At 35.3% G+C, this 20152-nt stretch overlaps 1 protein-coding gene across 3 annotated transcripts in view; it reads left to right on the forward strand.

The window, feature by feature from the left end:
• ZNF609 (zinc finger protein 609) overlaps nucleotides 1–20152 on the forward strand; it is a 216947-nt gene that overhangs the window by 90231 nt on the left and 106564 nt on the right. The window lies entirely within an intron of this gene.

The raw sequence follows: 20152 nt of genomic DNA on the forward strand, positions 1-20152 counted from the left end.
ATGCAAGATTGGAGGTCATCAAAGAGAGTGAGGCAGAATAGGTGAATCTGAGAATCATTAGCATAGAGAGGGTAATTAAATCCTTAGGAGTTGATGAAGTCACCAAGTGAAGATGTACAGAGGGAGAACAGAATAGAACCCAGAACCCTGAGGGACTCTTAGAAGAGTATCCAGCAAACAAGACTGAGGAGTGGTCAGATGGGTATTAGGACAACCAGGAGAGAGTGGTGTTCTGAAAACCTAGAGAGAAGAGAGTATCAAGGAGATCAACAGCATTAACTCCGACCTTAACCCTAAAATCTGTAGAGAGGTCCAAGAGAATGGGGATTGAGAGAAGCCCCTTGGATTTGAAAATAAGAGATCATTAATAACTTTTGAAACAACAGTTCTAGTGGAAATAATCAGGGCAGAACTATATTTAAGGGCTTTTATGGGAAAAGAAAGTGGAAACACTTGTAAAGAGCTATTTTGAGGTTGGAAAGGACAGATGAGATATAAGAAGATAGGGATTAGAAAGATTAAGTGAAGGGTTTTTCCATATAGGTGTAATAATGGAAAAAAAAACGTAATATGTAATAATTAAAATGTTACATGTAATATTTAGAAATTTGTTTTTGTTAAATAATATTAGTAAAAAATTGTTGTAGTCTTGCCATTTATAAAATTAACTTATGTCAGCGAGGATGTTAGTAGCTTTTAACAATTTAATTTAAATATAGTATAAGAAAGAAATAAGGAAAGAAGTTGAAATTTGTTTTTCCTAGTCTACCACTCTAAAGTCTGATCCATAGAGTTTCAGCTTGCTCCCCGAAAAGGTTCCGATCTCCACATGGAAGTCTAGTAGTCTCTTCGGAGCAAGAGTCTTACCAGCTCACGTGTGTCTTTACCCAAGCTACCTACGACGAATGGAGTTAGAAGGATCAATCCCAGAAAATTCCTATCAAAGACCTCAATTTCTTGTAAGGCCTCATCTTTTATAGCCCTTTGCTCTATGTTCCTTCTGTCTCTCTGAGTTGGGACTATCACATGTCAGGAACCAATCTGAAGTCTCTCTGACTCAGATCTGTAACCCTTAGTTCGTAGGGCGTTAGTGGTCCCTTCTGAGCTTAGTACTCTACTACCCCCATGGATACTTAAAAGGGATGACTCATTCAGTCTACTTTTTGGTCTAAACCTCTTGACATCTCAAAGCACAGGCTCCAAATGGATTTAGTAGGTTTGTTCGGAGGATGTACTGAGGGCTTTATTTAATTTTCTTACGTGTGATTATATATATCACATTCAAAATTGAGGTGTTAAAAGATGACCAAGAGAGGTGTTAAAGAGTCCTCATGAGTGATGGATATGCTTTCTCATTCATGAGAAAGGGTAACTAGAAATGTTGATTAAAGAAACCTATTTAAACACCTACTAAACTGAAAATATTCTAACTAGTTGCTAGGGATACAAAGACAAAAGAAACTTCTTTAGTTCTCTAGGATCCTACTTTGAACTGGGTGAAGGTGGGGTGTAGGACAATAAGATTTAGATACAAATAAGTACTAGAAGGTAATTTGAGATTAGAAGAAGGCATAAACAACTGAGACATTGAAGACTTCTTAAATGAAGACTAATCAGGAAGGAAGAATGGGTTGGTACAAATGCTTAGAAGCCTTATACTGAATTCAAGAATAGCAAATTATCTAATTTGATTGGATTGTAGAATATGTATATATAAAGTGCTATTTTTGTGGTACTGCTTGTAACTTTCCATCCTTCTCCACAATATTTACAAAAAAGTCCCTATTTCTACACTAAATTAATATAACCCATTTTCCATTTTCCATCACTTGACACAGTGGTTTAACTATAGAGGCAACATCATGATAGTGGATTTGAAAGAACTGTTCTTAACTGCCACTAATCTCTTTGGACCTTACTTTCTTCCTCTGTAAAAGGTAAGAAGGAATCACTCCCTATGTTTTGGTGAATCACCAAGTAGCCCTAACTGCATATCACTAGGGAGAAGTAAAGCTTTACTGATGAAGTAGAACCACATTCTAGCCTGGAATTTACACATGCTGTTTAACGAAGAGATAATGACTGGAGATTTGTAAATCAAATGGAGTTGAAGATCTTTGGAAGATCACTGTTTTCTAGAGTACTTTCTACTGAAACTAGCAAGCAATATGCTAATTACTTAGGTCAAGTAAAATTTTTTCTGCCTATCATCTAGTGTCTAGAACTTGAGTTAGATCTGTAAGGAGTGAACCAAAGGCAAAAGACATAAAAGCTACTATCTTTCCCCATTTTGAAATAATTCTGAATTTTTAAAAATATATCTAGTCTTTTTTTGGTCATGGTGTATAAGTATGCCAACGATTCTTAATTTTCTTTCCTTGATCTAACTTTCTAGGTGTTTATTGCTTGATCTAGGTTTTAACCTTTTTGAACCAAGATGTTAATTCCTTTTCTATTTATTTCTTTCCCCCTAATTCTTTCCACAGGCACTCTCATTTCATTGAAAAAAAAATTAAAACCTTTTAAAACTCCTATTTTATCTATTCAAGGAACTGTAATTGAGTTTGTGCCTAACCTGTGTTTTTCTTTGAGAGTTTGCTTATAGATGTTTTAGAATTATTCTCTTATTCTGCATTTGTATCTTGAATATTCCCATCACCTTTAATAACTTTTTATATTGGTATTCTTTTTTAAAATTATTTCTTTCAGCCTACTTACTGGCTTCTGACTTACATATTAGGACCAAGCTGCATTTCTGTTGGGAATGTCTGGGTTGGTCCCATTGCTGCTTTTTTCAAGGCTTTCAGAGATTGTCATCTGGTGACAGATGACTTGTAGACTTCAGAGTTGGATTGCTGCCCACTCTGTTCTGAGCTCTGCAAGGCCCTGATCTGGGTTTGGATCTTTCTAAGAAATAGTAGACTGGTCTTGGATTCAGTGCCTTTGAGCCAGGTGTGAAGCTCTTCTGGTTCAGATGACAACTCCTGGATCCAAGTTTAGGATTCCTGTTTCTGGGGATTTGAGTCATACCAGTGCTCCTTATTCCTTGTAGAATATATAGCCCAAGACCTTTAGCCAATCCTCAACCCTCAGTCTGTGTTCTTGAATTGAGTAGCGGACAATAAAGGTGCAAGTTGGGGCTTTTCCCATAACTCTATATGTGAAGCGTTGTTTTGGACCAGATACCTTCTCTCGCTCCCGTACCTTGGGCTTGTTGGTGGTCCCCAGGCTCCTGGACAGATCTAGTAAGGTCAAAGACTTTTCTGTATCTCTCTATGCTAGCCTGAGTTAGAAAAATGACTTATTGTGATATTTCTTGGATATACCATTAGAATTTGTTCTGGTTCATTTTTCTGTATCTCTTTGGTTGAGTTGGTGGAGTAGGAGACATAATAGTACTGCTTCCTATTACTTTTCCATCTTTGCCTTCTCCTTTCAGTAAGTTAGCTAAGAGATGATGAGAGGATTAAACTAAAGTGGTAGTTCTGTGAGTGAAAAGAGTCGGTCACAAATCTTGTGAATATAGAAATAGTAAGGTTTAATAACTAATTGAATTTATGGAATGAGGCAGTGAGAATTCTAAGATATTGTTAAGATTTCAAATCTGAGTTTCAGCTTCAACAGAATTAGAGAAATTTGGAAGTTGGAAGTGTTTAGGGGAAAGATAATGAGTTTGCTTTAGATATGCTCAATTCAAGATGATCATGTGAAGTAAAATGCACAGTAGGTATTTGTAACTTCAGAGGAGATTCTAGACCTCAATATATAGATTTTGGAATCATCTGCATAGAGGTGATAGTTAAATGGAGCTGATAAGAATAAAGAGAAGAGAAGAGGGCCTAGTACAAAACCTTGGACATGGTCATAGGTAGGGGGCAGGATGTAGATAGAGAGCCAGCAAAGGAGAATGATGTATAGAAGGAAAACCATGAGGGGATTTTCAAAGAAACCAAAGAGTGTTGAGAAGTTTCAGGGGGAAAAAGCACACTATTGCACTAGTGGTCAATCTTAACTGTGGACTGGTCCAGACATTTGGGAAAGCAATTATATTCTGAAAATTTAATATACTCTTTGACCCAAATATGACTATTAAAGAGTATAGTAACCCCCAAATATACTTACAGCAACTCTTTTTGTGGTGGTGAGGAACTCGAAATAAATGGGGAAAGGCAGAAGAGCTTTGGTATATGAATATAAAGGAATAGTATTGCGCTGTAACAGAGATGATGAAAGGGATAATTAGAGATGTGGAAAGATATGTATGAACTTATGTAGAGTGAAGTAAGCAGAACTAAGAGATTAATTTTTTTACATCATAAAGAAAATGCCTTTGCCTTTGCAAGACTTTAAATTCTGATCCATGCAAATACAAATCATAATTCCAGAGGATTAAAAATGAAGTAGGCTACTCACTTCATCTGGGAGAAGTGATGGACTAAATATTCAGAATGAGATATCTAGTTTTTGTATATGGCCAATGTAGGGATGTATTTTTTAAATAAAAAAAGACCATAGTCTTTTGGATGCTAACTTTTCCAGCTTTGGCTATCCCTCCACCCTAGTAACTAATTTCTTTGGTGTTATTAAACAGTGTTACTTTGTTTCTTTGTTTTTAGATGTTTGTGACTTTTTCCCATTAATCAATCTTTTTTTTTTCTACCCAGTACCAAATTGTTATAGTAGTTATTACTTTGTAGCCTCTTTTTTATTCTTTTATTATTGCCTTTTTTTGGGGCCTCTTTTTATTTCTTAATAGCTTTATGAAGTAAACCTTTAGTTTGATTAGTATGGAACTTAATGTGTAAGTGAATTTAGATTGAATTATAATTTTTATTGTATTGGCTGGACCATTAACATTTAACATTTCTCAATTTAGATATTTATTTCTTCAAATAATTTTTAAAAATTTCATTTAATTCCCATTAATTAATGGATCTGGCTTGGATAGATTTCAATGTATATTGTGTTTTTGGAGTTATTTTTTATTAGAGGTTTTTTTTTTCATCCTTTCCTGATTTTTCTTAGAGGAAAACTGATGATTTGTGTGTTGTTTTTATCTTTTATATATTTTAACTGCTAAATTTATTGTTTCAGTTAACTTTTAGTTGCTCTTTTAGGGTTTTCTTGGTAAATGATCAAATCTTTAATAACTGAATAATTTTGTTACCTCTTTGTCTGTGCTTATTCAATAGATTTCTCTTTTTTATCTTATTGCTACAGCTAGCATTTCTAGCACTATTTTAAATAATAGTTAAAATAATGGCATGTTTTCTGTCTCATGAATTCTTACTATTCCATTCTGTCTGTGTTATTTTTTTAAACATTCTTGTTAAATTTTTACCTTCAGATTCTTTCCATCCCTTTCACCCACCCCTTCCACCCATAGAGAAGGCAAATAATATCAATTACACATGTGAAATCATGTAAAACACATTTCCATATTATCCATTTCTGAAAAAAGAAAAAAGGCATGGAAATTATACTGCAGTTTGCACTCAGAGCTCATCAGTTCTCCCTCTGGAACCTGCATTTTTTCATCATGAGTGCTTTGAAATTGTCTTGGATCACTGATTTGTTCAGAGTAGTCAAGTCTTTTCACAGTTGATAGCCATTAAAACATTGCTGTTACTTTGTACAATGATCTCAATTCTTTTCACTTCACTTTGCATCACTTCATAAAAGGCCTATTTTTTTTTTCCTGAAACCAGCCCCTCTTGTAAGGTCTTATAGCATAATATTGTTTCATTATAGTCAAATCCTACAACTTGTTCAAGTTGTTCCCCAACTGATGAACATCCCTTCAAGTTCCTTTTCTTTTTTCTTAGATCTCTTTAGGATACAGGCCTACTATGATATTACTGAATCAAAGGGGATACACAGTTTTATAGCACTTTGGGCCCAGTTCCAGATTGTTCTCCAGAATTATTGTGCCAGATCATTATTCCAGCAAAAGTTTATTAATGAACCTATTTTCCCTAACCACCTCCAGCATTTGTTATTCTCAAAAGGTATGAGATGAAACCTTAGAGGTCTTTTAATTTGCTTTCTCCAGCATTTTTTTTTCACATGACTATTCCCTTTATCCCCTTTCTCTCTTTTTATGTTGTCTCTTCTCAAAGTCTCTTCTGACCAAATCTGTCTACTCCCTTATCACCTCTCCCTCCCCCATGCTTCTTATTCTCGTTTCTCTCCTTATTTTCTGACTGGATAAACTAGGTTTTTTTATACCTAACTGATATATAGTTTCCCTTCTTTGAACCAGTTCAAGAGTGAGATTCAAACACTGTCCATTTCTTCCTCCCATATCTCCCCCTAGTATAAGAGTTCTTAATTTACTGCTTCCTTCATGTGAGACAAAATTTCCCAATTTTGCCTCTCCCCTCTCCTTTCTTCCATCACATTCCTTTTATTCACTTATACATTCGATTTTTTTTTCCAGAGATCATCCCACCCTCATCAACTCACACTCTTGCCCTCTATGTATGTAAATTCCTTATAATGGTAAAATTCTTACTAGTTTCATGTTTCTTCCCATATAAAAATATGAACAGCTTAACTCCAATGAGTCTCTTATGAGTACTCTTCCATGTTTACCTTTTTATGCTTCTCTCAATTCTTGTGTTTGAATGTCATATTTTCTCTTCAGCTCTTGTCTTTTCTTCATGAATACTTGAAAGTCCATTATTTCATTAAAGATTTTTTTCTCCCTGAAAGATTATACACAGTTATATTGGAGAGATTATTCTTGGTTATAATCCTAGCTCCTTTGCCTTCTGGAATATTGAATTCTAAGTCCTCCACCCCTAATGTGGAAGCAGATGAATCTTATGTGATCTTAACTGTTGGCTCCGTGATGTTTGAATTGCTTCTTTCTAGGTGCTTGCAAAATTTTCTCTTGACCTAGGATCTCTGAAATTTGGTTAAGATAGTTTAAGGAATTTTCACTTTGGGATTATTTTCAGGAGATGATTGGTGGATTCTTTCAATTTTCAATTTTACTTTATGGGTCTAAAATATTGCAGTTTTCTTCAAAAATTTATTGAAATATGATGTCTCAGATCTTTTCTTGACCATAGCTTTCAGGTAGGCCAATAATTCTTTTTATTATTATTATTATTTTTTTAACCCTTACCTTCTGTCTTAGAGTCAATACTGTGCATTGGCTCCAAGGCAGAAGAGTGGTAAGGGCTAGGTAATGGGGGTCAAGTGACTTGCCCAGGGTCACACAGCTGGGAAGCCAGATTTGAACCTAGGACCTCCCATCTCTAGGCCTGGCTCTCAATCCACTGAGCCACCCAGCTGCCCCCTCCAATAATTCTTAAATGTCTTCTCAGTCTGTTTTGTTGTTTCTTGATGTGTCATATGGAGTTATAATTTTTGGAATTTTGGGAAAATATTTATTTCAATTAGTTTTTATGTTTCCTTTTCCATGTAGGTCAAACTAGGTCATTTTGGTTTTAAGGTAGTTCTTTTGTTTTGGGAATTTTTGTGCCTTTGTTACCATTGGGTCAGTTTTCTTCGGTATTTTTGTGTGTACGCCTCTTTTACCAAGCTATTCTCTTTTTCATAAAATTCCTTCATCACTCTCATTTTCTTTTCACAATTTTTTCTCAACCATGCTTATTGCTTTCTTTAACTCTTCTAGAAATTTTTTTTTAAAAAACCCTTACTGTTCGAGTCAAGAACACATGAGATACCCAGTGGAATCATGCGCCGGCTATGGGAGAGGTGGGGGGGGGGGGGTGGAAGAAAAATTTTTTTGTTTCCAATGAATAATGTTTGGAAATGACCAAATAATGTTTAAAAAACAAAAAAACAAAAACTCTTACCTTCAGTTTAGAATCAGTACTGTGTATTGTTTTCAAGGTAGAGGAACAAGTAAGGGCTAGGCAGTGGGGGTTAAGTGGCATGCCCAGGGCCACCCAACTAGGAAGTGTCTAAGACAGGATTTGAAACTGGCCTTGGGATCAGTTACCATTTTTCTTTCAGACTTTGTAACTCTTTGCACATTGTCCATTTTCTCTTGAATTCCAACACATTCTCATTGCTTATTTTTTCAACCTTTTTCTTTACTTTGAACTTTGTGTTAAAGTTGTTTTCTACTTATTTGAGGTTGGTGAGGAAATGAAGCTAAGCTTCAGACTTTTTAGGGTTGCTATTTTTAGGAGTAGTTTTGAGGGTTTCCAAGGTGATGGGCTCCTAAGAAAGGTGTACTCATTCATCTTCTGCTCTTTTCTCTGATCTTTACCCAGAAAGGGCCCCTGCTTCCCTGTAACTTACAAGTATTAGTGATCCTCTTAGCCCTGGAATTTTCCTCTCCCTCCATGTGACTGATCATAAGCACTCCTCCTTGCTCTGTAACTGAGACCCAGAACTGTGTATGGGAAATAAAGTTGCCAATGAGCACCAGCTGCACTCAATGCCATCAAAGGGTCTGTTGTAATTTCTTTCTGATCATTGCCATGTTATAGGGAAACACTGGTAGATAGTAATCCTTTCACAGGTAGGTATTATTTAGGTTTATGATCCAAGCTTTTTTTTTTCTTTTTGCTAGTGGATGGATTTCTATAATAGAAATCAATTCATTACCAAAACAAATGTAATTAATAGAATAAAATTTAATTTAGATTCTTAGGAAGGCAAAATATTTCAGAGTTGGGCCCTCTTACTCAGCTCTTCAATGAGCATATTAAAGAGTTTTGCTTTGGTTGTGATATCACAGATAGTTCTTGAACTTTCTCTGTTGTGAGGTGTTTCTCTTTGTTTTAAATGTCTGTACGTTAGGAATCTTTACTATTCTCTAATGGAAATTTGTTAATAGATTCTCGTTGGTTCTAATCCTTGACTTCTAAATTAGGAAGATCTCCAGAGCTTCCTATTCATAACTAACCTTCTCCATCTGTGATATGGTTGTACATTGTTTCAGACTTTTCATTCCAGAGGCCCCAGGAAGCAGATAACCCTAGTAGAAAATAAAAACAACCGCTTAGTCTCTGACTTTGCTAATAATCAGGCTTCCCTATGTTTTCTTAAGTATATTGGCTTCTGTCCCTGAGATGGTGTGCCAGGAGGTACCTTGGGGAAGATACACACTGTGCTTCTAGATCCCAGGTCATAGCACCTGTCATTTGTAGTGGCTATCTGGGTAATGGATCATAGATTTTACCTGGTGAATGGGCCATTGGCTTCAATCTTGACAACATCTACTAGGCATAACAGTATTGCTGTAGTATTATCAATTTATTGTTTAATAGTTTTAATTATGTTACAAATTTACTTTCTTTTAAACTCTTACCTTTGGCCTTAGAATTAATACTAAATATCTGTTCCAAGGCAAAAGAGTAGAAAGGACTGGGGAGTAAGAGTTAGGTGACTTGCCCAGAGTACTACAGCTAGGAAGTGTCTAAGGCTAAATCTGAATACTGGACTCCCATCTCCATGCCTGGCTTTTTAGCCATTAAGCCACCTAGCTGCCTGCCCCTCAGTAAATCTGATGAAGTGTTATTAGATGAAGTCCTCTTTGGTGAATGGGTGTAGAGCCACAAACACTTCACTATAGGAGCACTCTACCTCAAAATGATCCATTGTCTTGCTCTATCTCCTCCTCAGATCCACTAAGAACTCTGGAAGCTTTGATTTCTTTCCTTGTAAGCTGGTCATACTGGAGAAGTTGTTTTACATGTGGGAATATCCAGTCTTTTTTATTTGAACTTGTCAGACATAACCAAATAAGACTCCTTTCTGCATATAAAGAACAAGTGGGGAAAAAAGATCATATATGAAACGAATATACATATATAATTACATACATACATACATACATATATATAATTTATCATGGTAGTACCAACACTGCCCTTTTTTGTTTTTTTAATAAATCCTTATTAAACTTGATTTGACTTGACTTAACGGGTACCTACTTTGTTTCCTAAAACAAAAATCAGTTATAGATATTTTTGTATGTGTTTGGTTCTTTCCCCTTCTTTGGCAACTTTAGAGATATATGCCTAAGTAATGATATCACTGAAGTGTATAGATATACATATATAAGGAACATAGCCACTCCCCAATAGACACATTTGAGCAGGGAGCTCAAAAGAAGTGTAAGCTCTCAAAATAATGATAAATCGTTTATGTAGTATTCTTATTTTCACCATTCTGTTTCTTCCTCTATTTGTAACACCAGATAAACTTCTAAACTAAGAAGAGTTAGGATTATATGGTTAAAGTTAATACTTAGATTTATTTCTATGCTTTATGTAATTCTGCTGAGGTAAATTAACTGTTATTACTCTCTTTAATTTTATGTTAGTGTGAGAAAAGATTATTCTCTGTGATAATGTGTTAAGGATGAATTTAAGACATTGTTTGAAAAACAGTTTACAAATTCTAAGGATTTTTATAAACACTAGCCCTTTTCATTATTTATCACCACTGAACTTGATGCTGGATTTAGAGAAGCAACAGTGGATCACAAGAGGATTGCATTTAAAAAAAATACAATTTATAGGCTCAGAAAGATATGCAAAATAGAGGATCATTGAGGAGACTAGCAGCTGGGTATGGGGGAAGTTGGGTGGTGAGAAAAGGACTCATTTGAACCTGTCTGAAGGAAATGAGGAATTCTAAGGGCTTTGAGATATCCAATAGAAGAGTGAGTTTGTATTTGATTCTTGGAGGCAATAGGGGAGGGGTGGGGTAGGGAGAAAGCATTTATGAGCTTTACAAATTATGGGGAGCTGCTGGAATTTATTGAGAAATGGAGTTATGTGTCAGACCTGGACTGTAGGATGGATGGATGGATAGATAGATAGATAGATAGATAGATAGATAGATAGATAGATAGATAGATAGATAGATAGATAGAAAGAAAGAATCTGACAGACTGACAAGGAGGACCTTGAAGGACCTAGAAGTCTTTCCGTATTCCACATGAGAGTTTTTGAGGGTCTGAACCTAGTGTTCTGATTGTGTGAATCGAGAGAAGGGGAACAGATATAGAAGTCAAATTCATAATACTTGACAACTCTGATTGTCTGTGTGGAATGAGAGAGTCAAGCATAACTCCAAAATTGTGAGCTTGGATGATAAGAAGGATGGTGGTGCTCTACAGGAAAAAAATTGATAGAAGAGATTAAATTTTTGTAGCAATAGGTAGTAATCTGTGGGACCTCCATGCTATGTCTTAGAAATGCCTACATCTCCTAGAATGTCTTCTTTTCTATTGTGTATGCTTGAGAAGGCTTTATGCCAGGGGTGGCAGACCTTTTAGAAACTGTTTACTATCTCTTCCCACCCCCCCAACCCCCCACCCCAGTCTACATAAGGGAGGGAGAAAGTGCTTCCATTGGGCTGCTGAGCAGAGGGGCAGGTGATATGAAAAAATGTGGTTAGGTATGGTGGAGATGGGGAGGGGTGCAGCTTTGCCCAAGTCCCTCTGCCTTTCTAGTAACAGACAACACACATGCTCACAGAGAATGCTCTTTGTGCCTTTAACTTGTCATCATTGCCTTATGCTACCCTGACATATTTTCCCTTCTCTCCATACACATGGCCCTAGTAAAGCCATGAGTGTACTCTTAGTTAATTGGCTCAACTGTTCTAGAAGATAATTTTTAATTATGTTAAATAGTCATTAAACCATATGTACTATGAATCAACTATATTATCAGTATTGAGCATATTCTCCAAGGAAACCATACAAAAATATTTATAGCAACAATCTTAATAGTGTAAAACATAAAAGGCAGACTGTAAAAATAAGAAAGCAATGAATTGATTATAAACTGATTTAGATACTCTGCTGTGCTTACAAAGTATCTTTAGTTTATATAAGTGAAGTAAAACTCATAAGTGAACTTCTCTTCAGGGCCAGGTGCAAGGACTTTAAAGAGACCCTTGTTATAAAAAATAAAATATTTATTGAAAATATAAGGATTAAAAGCATTTATAACTCGAGGGACACTAACTCCACCCAAATAAAACTCCTTGGTTCTGCAAGGAATCACTTCTCCTATTTCCATTTCCACAGGCTACACTGAACCTTCCTGATCTGACTAATCCAAATTTTTACTATTCTAAATAAACTAACACTATTATCCTTATAATTCTTCATCTCCAAGTTATAAAAATAACAAAATAAAAAAAGTTATAAATAAAAGTTATAAAAATAACAAAGACTAGCTAGCTGATCTTCAACAAGAACTAAGTTAGGACTCTGAACCTTAGCAGACTCAAAGTCCAAAACAAAGACCAGGTCTTTCTTTGGTCTTCTCAGAATTAAAACAATCTATAAATACAGCAATCGACAGTCACCAGTGTTTCCTAAGTTGGGAAAGGAAAACACTTAGCTCCTTCAGGTCTTTCTCTCCTTTCCTTTTACCTCAGAGAGAGAGAGAGAGAGAGAGAGAGAGATGTTATCTCCTCCAAGCCTTCAGAGAGATAGTCTCACTCTGCCAACTGCTAGAAACCCCCCCACACACATACACACACACACAAAGCAACTGTCACAGAAAAACTGTCTCAGCTCAGTTTGAAATTCCAATTCTTTCTCAAGCCAGCTTCTCTACTTCTTATCTCTAAGCTAATATAACAAGACTTAATTTCTAATATCATTCTTATAATAGGAAAGAATGGAAAGGCAAATAGTTTCCTGTTCATTGAGAAGTAGCTGAAGAAATTATGATACATGAATAGAAAAGAATATACCATGAAAATAGCAACTGAATAAGAAATTCTTTGGGAAACTAACTTAACCATAAAATGAGTGATTTGGACTAGATGGTCATTATGTCCTTTCTAATTCTAAACATGTGATATTATAATCGGTTGACCACACTAATGTAAAGGAGAACAACATTAAAATACTTAACTCTGATCATTTCAATGACCAGTGTAATGGCAGAGGACTGATGGAAAATTATTCTAACCCTATTTCAACATAGAGGTAATGGAGTCTATAGTGGAGAGTGGGGCACATGATTTTATACCTGGCCAATTGGAAGAAACTGCCAGCCACTGTACTGTTGAACACAGCTATTTCATTTAATTCTTCAAACAATCCTGGGAGATAGGTTGCTTTATTATACCTAACTTATTGTTGAGGAAACTGAGGCAAACAAATAATTTGTACAGGGTCACATTGTAAGTGACTGAGGCTAAATTTGAATTCATGTTTTCCTGACTCTGGGCTCAATGGTGCTGTCTACTGCTGCCTAGCAAAGATTTTTTTTTTCTTTACTGGGATAAATTGTTATGAAGGAGATTAGTTGGGGTTCTCCTCCCCCCAAGAATTCTTAAATCAATGCCTTATATTTTAATATCACATTTTTTTTTCTGAATTCAAAGTAGGTGGCTGTCAGGGTGTGGGGTTAGGTGTTGGAAAGTGGCTATGCTCTAAAGAGGTCGTTAATAAAATATTTTTTAAAAGAATAGTTGCATCTCCTTGCGAAGAGCATACTTGGCAAAGTGGGGGAAACATCTGACATGAATAAGTACCATGAATTGGCTCTATTAAAGAGGATTTCATTTCTAGTTGATACCTCATTTTTGAACTTGGCATTTGCTGAGTAGGCATATAATTGGGCCTTTGTTCTCTCCATGTCATTTGAATTCTTATGAAGAAAGTATAGATGCTATCTTAGTCTTTTGGGGAAGTCTAGAGGATGATCTAGAAACAGTTTTTTACCCTGACAACTTGAGTGTTCCTTTATGGCAGTAAAGTCTAGTCTAATCTAGGCTGATATGATTTAGAAATCTTTCTTTACTCGTGGTTTATTTGAATAACTTACAGTTCTAATGAATGGGCTTTGAAAACTAGACTGTACTAAAATTTTTATGTGCTCACATATTATTACAATACTTATCAGATTCGATTCATATTCAAAAGATTTAATTTAACAAAAAAGTTTCTTAATCCATAGCCACTTCATCTTTTTTCTCTTGTACAGATATATGCCAGAAATCTCAATAATGTGTGTGTGTGTGTGTGTGTGTGAGTGAAAAGAGAGAGTGAATTAGGAACAAGACATGATTAGTCATTAAATTGCCCTCATGTCAGCTTGAAAATTGTACTGATGCATTGGGTAGAAGTCCTATTTTCAATCTGCCTCAGTGCTTTTCTTTTTGGCCAGAACAGCAGGCAGCAGTTTTTTTGTGTTCCTGCTGTGAATTTTATTTCTCCCAGTCTCACTCTTTAAGGCCACAGGTCTTTTTCCTGTTCTCTACTTAGCAAAAATAGTTTGATTCTTTACCTTAAATCTTGTGCTAAACTGTCAACCAACAAACTCTGTAACAGGCTCAAGGTTTACTTGTAGTATAGTTGAGGGTATAGTAGTTGGTGAAAGGAAGTTCGTTTTTATTAATCATTTTGGTTTTCAGTTATTTCCTTTTTCCTTTGCTCTCCACACCATTGTTTTCAGGTACTTATTCCAGTGGCTAGGAGCAAGCACAGTTCTTCTGCAGCTTTTTTATTGTTTGAGAACAAACTACCTGTGGTTTCTGCCAATCTGAGTAGCAGGTGAAAGAGATTAAGACCAGCTACTTAGAAGGATTAAATAATGCTAGAAACCCACTTCCTTCTAGAAACTTTTGTCTCTCTCCTGGATTGTACTTCCAGCATTTTCTATAGTAACCAGGTTTGCTTGGATTAAAAAAAAAAAAGTTGGTATTATTCCTCAGCTTTTGTTCATCTTTAGGCAATAAGAAAAGGATTGGCTTGATTAAGACTCAGTTTGAATGTCTGATATGTTTTTTTAATTTGTTGTCTTTGTCTCTAAGTTTCATACACAGCTGACAGGGTGTATATGTGTATAATTGGGCTATGAAACAACTGTATAAAGAAGGGAAATGACACACATTGAATAAAAAAGACTTTACTCAGGGTTTGATAAAAACAGTAAATTTGAGCTTTTGAGAGAAAAAGTTTATCAAATAGTATTCCTTCAGACCCTTTGATCATCTGAAAAACTAGTCTTAAACTATAACAATTTATCACTATTATAATTATTACTAATAGTTTATTAATAATAATAATGACCTTGTTAGTTTTTCTATTCAGTTCGACAAATATTTGGGAGCCTACCATATAAATAATGTTGATATCCACAGTTGTTTTGGAGACAGTTTTTATTAAACTTTAAAAAGCTACATTAACATTATTTGTTTTACTTAGCATCTATTTCATAAGTTTATTTTGAAGAAAATGCTATCAGTTTTAACCTAATTACATTTACATTACAAATTAAGTTTTAATTACAATTAAGTAAATTGAAGCTCTTTGAGGTTGTGATCTGCTAAATGTATAGACAAGGGTCAAACCAGCTTTCCCAGGGCCATATTTTCCATTTTTTTGAATTGTTCTCTTAAATACAGGATAAAAGAAACTGCAAAACACTTTTGATTGTTTTTCTATTCATTGGAGAGAATTACAGTCCACAGGAATAGAACTTTTCCAGTAGTTTCTTTTCCCTATTAGAACCTTTGCTCAGCTTCTTTCACTTATTAGAAAGAATTTATTTCCCCTCCAGCCCCACATTTCTGGTAATTATTGCTTTTGTCCATCTTACAGCTTTTAAAGGACAAAAGTAGAGGACAAAAGAGGGGGTGTTTAGGTTTTGAATTAGTCTTTTTGCTGGGTGAAGCTGGAAAAGCTGGTATTTCAGATCTTCCCCCACTTCTGTTCCCCTTCTTCCACCAACTTTCGTAATCCATTGTGAATCTGGATGACATTTCTAGTTAAAACTATAACCCTGAGCAATTTTGTAGCAATCTTGTGGTAATACAAAGTATACATGTAATTTACTAGAGCAAATCTATCAACAATATAATATAAAAGAAAGTATTAGATTATCAGTATTGCATTCAGAGGGCAGATGATAAAACTCCCCTTACCTTTTCAACAGAGATGTGAGAGATGAGATGACTTATGCCTATGGCTGGATAAACTTTTTTCTTTGCTTGATTTAGGAAAGCAATGGTAAGGGATTAGCATTTTAGGATCATAGATTTAAAGTTACAATCTCAGAGCCCATCCAGATAAGCCTCTCTCGATAGGGGAAACAACTAAGGTCAGGAGAGTTAAGTACGGTTCTTGCCTATTGTCACACAAAGTGATAAATCTTACAAGGAGATATTTGAATTCTAGTGTCATTATATTCTTTTCATTTTATACTAGTCGAGCTGTAATTCTTTTTTGTTGTATCATGAATTAATAGTTGCCCATATTAACTCCTTTTCTGAAATTCCAGGTTGCCCAAGTACATTAGGGTTTTAGCCTTGATACTGTGATTAAAGAATTTTCCATCTTAAGTTATTGGCTTTATTATTGCAAATTTTGCATGCGTGTGTGTGTGTTCCTTTAAATTGAGAAATAACTGCTTTGTTTGAGTTCTGTTCCTGTGTCATGCTTTAGTATTCCACCAAATCTGATGTCATCAATGTGGAAGGGGGTCAACCAAAAAACACACCTTCTTATCTTGTAGAAACCTTTTCTACATTCTTCTGTAAATCTTCTATAGGAGGTCCACTGAACATTGTATTATTCTAAGTCTTTTCCTTATCTTGACCTTGTGTGAATACCAATGTTGCAAATAAGCTGTCTATTCTTTATCACTCACTCTTACTATATGACTAGCTCACCATTTCCAAGTCATACATCTCTCTGACCATATCCGTTACACTACTTCTGCACAGTTCTTTATTGCACTAAGTTGCAGCCTATGCATGTCTCTAATCTACCTCTTGCCTTTTGGATGGCCTCTTGCAATCTGTTTGTTGGAACTTATGGTATTTTTCTTTGACTCAGAAAATCCATGCAATGCTTCTTGAAGACTGTCAATGTTAAAAATATGGACTTTTTTAAAGGAGACTTTAGGGGTAAAGAAAGCATTGTATAAAAGCAATCTTGACTATTTTCCTCTTCAATTTTGTCCCTAGCTTATTGTCTATCATCAGTGTCTTCCCAAGAATTATGTACTGATATATAGATATATAGGTTCATGTACCTGTGGGTTGTACTTTGGGTAATAGGTATTCTTCATCCACCTTGTTTTTCCTGTGAAAAGAATTAGACCAATACTTGAGTTAACTATAAATGTTCATATTTTTAAAAAGAGGAAATCAATATGGACAATTTTGTTCACTCTTTTGATTGTTAGTGTTAAGCAGGGAATAAAACTAGGAAAATGTTCCCCAAAAGTAACTGCAAAGAATCTTGCTTGATGTTGAGATGCATGGGCCACATTTTGGTGTGGAAGAGCAGTAAAATGGCTTTTACTCTACTGAAACAAATATTTTATTGGTTAACAAACAAGTTTAATAAGATTTTGAATTTTCTCAACCCTTTCATCATATTATGTGATATTTGTGCTTTGCAGGGTCTTAATTGATTTTTCATAAAATAATTTATATTTTCTCTCAGATATGGGTACAGAAAGTTGTAGTTTTGATCATCTTGATGTTTTTGCAAATGCTTTCCATGAGCACTGCAAAGTGAACTGACCGGGTTTCCTATGAAATAACATTTCTTGCCTTTGACCATAAAACTAACTACCAATTCACTGATTTGCCTCTAAGCAGAATCTCTGAGATATAGTTGAATCAAGCTACAACTTGTTTTTTGTCTTCTGGTTTCATTGAGAACCAAGCCTGTGAATTTTTTTTAATATATGTTTTGATAATTTAGTATAATTGATTTCCTTTGTTATCTATGTATTTGATTTTGTATATTTTAAACTATAGTCTTAGAAGCATTTTATAGACTTCCCTTGATTGCCCATCAACAAAAGAAACACCTGTCTAGTGTGAAGGAGGGTAAGGATCATTTGGATCATAGATGTAAAATAATTTTTATCTAAAAATTGGTTTGTAGCACTTCTTAAACCCTTTTCTGTCATCAACTCTATTGAAGTGGAAGTGTTTTTGTTTCTCACTCATTGCCATGGCCAAGGAATTTATCACCAAGTAGCTGGCTAACTTACGGTTGAGCCTGACTGATCCTTGGAAAATAGATGTTATTTGCCTCAAGAATTCTCTCCAAAGTCTTTCCAGGAGGGTAGGATCTAATAAGCCAGTTAGCACATAGTAAAATATTTGTAAAAGATTGTTGATTGTTACATTACAAGTTCTTTTAGGTTTGTGTCATATACTTGTATCTTCCTGATTGTCTACCTTAGTACTGTGTTTTTACATAGAACTAAGTATTTTCATTTTATATGGAAGTATTTGAGATAATCAGTTCTAATATATATATATGCAGATACTATTTGTAGCAAAGGGTTATTTTTCTTCTGGGTCTCCTTATAGTCTACTCCCAATTTTTATATACTGGAAATATAAATATATTTTTATATACCCATAGGACAAATCTGTCTTCTTCACTCCTAGCCAACCTCAAACCAAAAAACAATCCAACCCATCATATAATACAATGAGGCAGTATTGTGTGATGTGAATGGTTAAAAAGTTATGTTTGGATTCTGGAAGACTTAGGGTTCAAATCTAGCCTCAAATAATATTTATTTCAGTAACTGAACAAGTGAATACATTTCTCTATTCATCTTTCCTCTTTTGAAAAAATCAGAATATTGAACTTGATGAAGTTCGTATGGCTCCAAATTTGTGATCCCCTAATTCCATAGTCATATATGAATTACTATTTAATAATTGATGTTCCTTGAAGCTATTTGTTTCTTTTCCATTTTAGGCTTTTATGATGATTAATTATTAATTATTTTTATTAATTATTAATTATTTTATGACTATTAATAAAACTTCCTTATGAAATTATAGCACTTGAACACTGCAGAAATATTTCTATTGTATTGCTATGCGATCATTTTCTTATACAAAGAAAAGGAGAGAAAGATTGTATGAAAATATATCTCCACTATATATTAAATTTAATACAATGGTTTGAAAATTGTCCTGCTTTAGTCTATTATATTTTGAATTTCCTTCTGCTATTTTCCCTGTATTTGGGGGCGGGGCAATTCCTAGGCAGCTGGGTGACATAGTGGACTGGAAGCTAGACCTAGAAATATGAAGTACTGGGGTCAGATCTGTCCTCAGACACTTCCTAGTTTGTGACCCCCATTGCCACCTAACCTGTATTCTTCATCTTCTTTGAAACCAATACACTGTATTGAGTCTAAGACAGTAGATAAGGTTTTTTAAACATAAACATGTCATTATTCTTCTCTTTCATATTGCTATCACTCTCTCTTGATTCCTCCTCCCAAAAGTGCTGTGTACCCAGTCCACTCTTGTAAGAAGTATGAGAAATTCATACTTTGGCCATTTTTGACAATGTATGTCTCATTCTGTGCTTCCCCTGTATCATCTCTCTGCCCAGAAATGAAAAGGTTTGGTTCATTTTTGGTCTTCTGGAGTCATGATTGGTCATTCTGTTGATTATAGTTTGAATGACAAGTATTTTTGAAGCACTTACTGTATGCAGTGATACATGTGCTTAGGAGAGGAATGCATTAATGAACAGTTCCTGCCCCACAAGGTACCTGCATTCTAATGACAGACACAAAACATACACCAAGGAAGGAGCACCTGTGACTCAATCCCTCCTCACTCATACATTCGATAGTGATGTGAACCTGGGCAAATTATTTAATCTCCTTGAGCTTCAGCTTCATTATCTGTAAAATGGCTTGGTTGCATACTCTGTGATTTCCAAGGACCCTGGCAACTCCAAATTAATAGTCATATAATCCTAATTCACAAAGATGGCAAGTAGAACAATAATCTAATAACATACTGTTTCCAAGAGGCAGTCCTAGGGGTAATTTTATTGCAGTTTTTAGAAAAAGTGAGAAAGCAGACATCAGGACAGCACATGGCCTGGGCCAGTGATGGTGAACCTTTTAGAGATGAATGCAGGACCCCCTGCAGAATGCAGGGGATGTGAAAAAATGTTAGGCAAGGTGGAAAGGGGGAGTGGAGAGCAGCTCCACCTCAGTCCTTCAGTCTTCCTAGTAATAAACGGGGGGGGGGGGGGGGGGCATGCCCACAGAGAGCACTACTTCATGTTGATTCTCACTCCCCACGGTTTGCCATAATTGCAGTTTATTACTAAAAGTAGTGCCTTCCTCCCTTAGTTGTCCCTGCAAGTGACCTTTAGATGAACAATTCTATGACCAAA

Source organism: Monodelphis domestica, chromosome 1 (assembly GCF_027887165.1).
Source record: "Monodelphis domestica isolate mMonDom1 chromosome 1, mMonDom1.pri, whole genome shotgun sequence".
Lineage (NCBI taxonomy): Eukaryota > Metazoa > Chordata > Mammalia > Didelphimorphia > Didelphidae > Monodelphis > Monodelphis domestica.